We start from the raw sequence: 4,012 nt of genomic DNA on the forward strand, positions 1-4,012 counted from the left end.
GGAGTAATATCATCAGTAGAAACATAATGCTTCAGTGCAGATAGTCCATCAGCTACAAACAGGAATAAGAAGGGAGAAAGTGGATCGCCCTGCCGAAGCCACGCGTCGGTGCAAATGAATCCAAGAGGGTTCCATTAAGTTTCACAGAATATCTAACCGATGTGACACACGTCATTATCCAGTCCACCCATCGACGAGAGAGCAAGTAGTACAGCTACAGTTACGTCCGTCTCGCGCGGGCAAAATTTCGTGTTTTGACCCTTTTATGGTATAAAATCGAGATCTGACCCCGTTTGAATTTTTTCGAGATCTCACCCTTTCGCTACTGTCAGGGGGTTAGACAGGCTACCGCCAGGGTCCCTGACGGTAGGGTGCGACGGAGGGCGACGGCGGCCGTTTGCCTGAGCTGACGTGGATAAGTAGCCTACCGCCAGGGACCCTGGCGGTAGGGTGTGGCTGGGTTTTTGCCTCGCAAAGTTTTTGTAACGAAATATTAAAGTGCCCTGGCGATAGGTTCGCCCTACCGCCAGGGGGTTTGGCGGTAAGCTGTGTGACCCTACCGCCAGGGTCCTTGGCGGTGGGGTCCTGTGTTTTATGGTTTCCAAGTTTAATTGTTAGCTTCTTTTCAAAAACAAATATCACAGCAATGATATAGAACCTAAAAAACAGATCTCAAACAATTAAACTTGGGCTCACATACACATTAATAAAACTTTAGTGTGTTTTATGGTTTAGGTTTTTACAAGTTTTAGTGATTGTTTCTTTTGTAAAGTTTTATCACATAGTTTCACAAAGAAAGCAAAATATGAGCTCACATATTAATAAAGGTTCCACATAGCAAATAGCAAATAGTAAACTTGTCCACATAGTTTGACAACCCCAACTAACGCAAGTACTTTCGCAAAAAGCTTTCGCAAAGCCAACAAACGGTGCAACAAGTTCTTAAGACAAGTTTATAGGGCGGGCAAACATCTCCCCGTTGTATGTTAGGCCTGGCCATGGAGACAGATACGGCAGCGGATCCACCGGTTCAGGCGGAGGCGGAACGCTGGTCGGCATCCGATCGTTGAAGCACTCCCACCTTGCCTTGCCCGCTGGAGTTTTCGCCTCCGCCCTTCCCTAGCTGATGATATCGAACGCCGATGCACTTGGGGGCGGCATCCTGACTCTCTCCTCCGCATTGCTCTCGAAGTAGATCCTCCAGCCCAATTGCCCAGCTCCTAGTTGGAGTGCTGCTTGGCAGCTTCAATGGTCCCTTCCCGGCGGACACGGGAGATAGTTGGATCTCACTCCATCTCTGCAATCACTCTCTTCCACTCCTTCACACTCTGCGACCAACACTTCACATCGTCGGAGATCCGTTCTGCCCTCTCGTGCCACCGCACTGCCCTCGTCGCCTCTAGGAACTCGTCTGAAAAAGCTCCCACCGGCTGCAGAAGCTCGGGGATGGCCTCGTACAGGTACGGAAGTGGCAAGGCAGACGGGTCGTGTTGGAGATGAATGGGCGATGGTTGCGCCATAGTTGCAGACCTAAACATATGGATGCATAACAAAAGTTCATCATTAACTAAATAAAATACATATATCAAGATGGGTCAAATGCAATATCATATAATATCATATTTACTCCAACCAAATCCACTACTTGCATCATATAAATTTTGTTTACTCCAATATTCATCATATCATAAATTTTGTTAACAAAAAAATTGAGAAGTTGAGGGTTCAACATTTGTTCTCCAACTATATCCACTACTTGCATCATAGCATATCAACATGCATCATCATATCACAATAAATTCCTCCAACATGCACCATATCAAAAAAAAAATCCTCCCAAAATAATATGAACTAGGGTTCATCCTCACATAACCATACCAACTAGTGACTAGAGTTCATATCTGACACAATATAACATCTATAATCAACCTAAATCAATTCTAGGGTTCAAAATTTTTAAATCTAGTTCAAAAAGGGGATTGATTTGAATCAAGTAATGCGACGAATCGGAACCTATTTGACTAAAACTAATTGGAGGGATCAAAGGAGCTTACTTTCCTTTCTTCGGGGCCATCTCGATCCGCAAAAACGGTGAAGAAACGACGAAGATCAGAGGTGGGGAGTGGAGGAGATGAGAGAGGGGGCGAGAGGAACAACTCTGTTCTTGGGCGGCTGGGTGGGGGGAGAAGGGGGTGGGGCGGCCGGCCCGCGGCTTATAACTGCCCACACCCTACCGCCAGGGCCTCTGGCGGTAGGATCGCACAGGCTACCGCCAGGACCAACGGCGGTAGGATGGAACGGAGGGGGGATGGAGGCCGTTACCGGTGCTGACGTGGATAAGTTTCCTACCGCCAGAGGTTCTAGCGGTAGGCTATAGAAACCTACCGCCGGGCCTCGTGGCGGTAAGAAAAAGGATGAGATCTCGAAAAAAATTCAAACAGAGTCAGATCTCGATTTTATACCATAAAAGGGTCAAAACATGAAAATTTGCCTCTCGCGTGCACATCCGCACATGGGTCCCGGCCGGCGGCTCGGTGGCATAGTGGGCGGATCACGCAGCCGCGGATCTGGTCGCGGGCGCGGCGCGGAATAATTCGCGTGAGCCGTGGCCGGAAAGGGACAGCCAGCCAGCGGTCGACCGGCCGCCCCTGCGTGCGATCACGATTCACAGGCGCGCACGTACGTAGTACTCCACGTACGACGACTACGTGCCCGCCTCCCGTCCCGTGGTCGCTTTCCGCACTTCCTCCCGTGCCGCCCCCACGCGGAGAGGGACTTTTGAGGTGCCGGCGCCGCGCCCGTGGTTTGATTTATTCCATCCACCTTCCCGGCCAGGCGCGGGTCAGTGGCACGTCGCCGTATGCCCGCCCGCCGGGTCGTCGTCGTCGTCGCCGCCTTTGCGTCGGCGCCGAGCTCCGGCAAAAGTCGCCCGGTCCTTCTCTCCACGCCGCATCCATCGGTTGATTGATTCGTTTTACTTTTTCCTTCGTTTTCCTGCCACGCGCTGCTGCTGCCGATGGCGGTGCCCGTGGATCGCACGACTCCGGATTCGCCGGGTCGTCTACGCTGCGTACGCGTGCAGCCGTGACAGCAGCCAGGAATTTCTCCTGGGTTGGGTTGCATGTTCGTGCTCATCCAGATTCCGTTTGGGAGGTCTGGTTGGTCAGCGACACCGTTTGTTTAATCGATCACGATTAGCCCGCCGTACGCACGCGTCGTGTCAGTCCAGGGGATGGAGAACGATCCAGGAATCACACATGTCAGCGAGTGGTGGTCTCGTGACTTTCGTTGACCGACCGCGGGCACGATGCTTCGCCGGTCTGCTGCTGTCTCCGCGTAGTAGCAGTGGTGGGTGGAATCTGCGTCAGTCATGGTGTGGACGCAGCCATGCAGGTGCGGCGCCAAAGCGTTATCGTTGTTTATTACGAGTACAGTTAATACTACTTGGACGAGCCATGGCCTGATGGCCAACCACTGTCGACCGACTGCGACGGCGAGCGAGCGGCGTGATGGGCCGTGGGGACGCACGCACTCCACGCACGATCGCGGCAGGTGAGGCGAGGTGAGATGAGGTGGATTTGGATGTGTCCCCTCCGCCGGTGACGCCTCGTGCTCGTGGGTCCTCCCGCGCCCGAGGTGGTCCTGTGACGTTTCAGATTTCGATCGGCGGATACGATGCTCTCTCTCGCCCTCGACGTGCGCACGGGCGGCGGATCGGCGGCCGATCGTCCGCGGCTTCGGCGACGGCAACACGACGTGTGCCTTCTTCTTCTTTCCTTTCCGGTGCTGGGAGGGAGGATTGGATATCGCATCGTTCTCCGTTGGTAGTTGGTTGTGAATGAATAGCGTATCGTGAGTGCGTTTTTTTTAGAAAAGAAGGATGACCCCGGCCTCTGCATCTGGGAGATGCATACGGCCACTTTATTAATTATTCTCGAGGACCTTACAAAGTATTACAAACAATATTCCTGAATCCACCATCTCGGCAACATATGCCGCTACTCTTATCCAT

General features: G+C 52.3%; 1 long non-coding RNA gene across 1 annotated transcript; it reads right to left on the reverse strand.

Moving 5' to 3' along the window:
* Nucleotides 1-822: 822 nt before the first annotated feature.
* On the reverse strand, nucleotides 823-2,152 carry LOC141041833 (uncharacterized). The gene is made up of 2 exons (XR_012203559.1): nucleotides 2,055-2,152; nucleotides 823-1,530 (listed from the first exon to the last, which is right to left on the reverse strand). It is a non-coding gene; the product is annotated as an uncharacterized lncRNA (long non-coding RNA).
* Between the last annotated feature and the right edge of the window lie 1,860 nt (nucleotides 2,153-4,012).

This window comes from Aegilops tauschii, chromosome 1 (genome assembly GCF_002575655.3).
Source record: "Aegilops tauschii subsp. strangulata cultivar AL8/78 chromosome 1, Aet v6.0, whole genome shotgun sequence".
Classification (NCBI taxonomy): Eukaryota; Viridiplantae; Streptophyta; class Magnoliopsida; order Poales; family Poaceae; genus Aegilops; species Aegilops tauschii.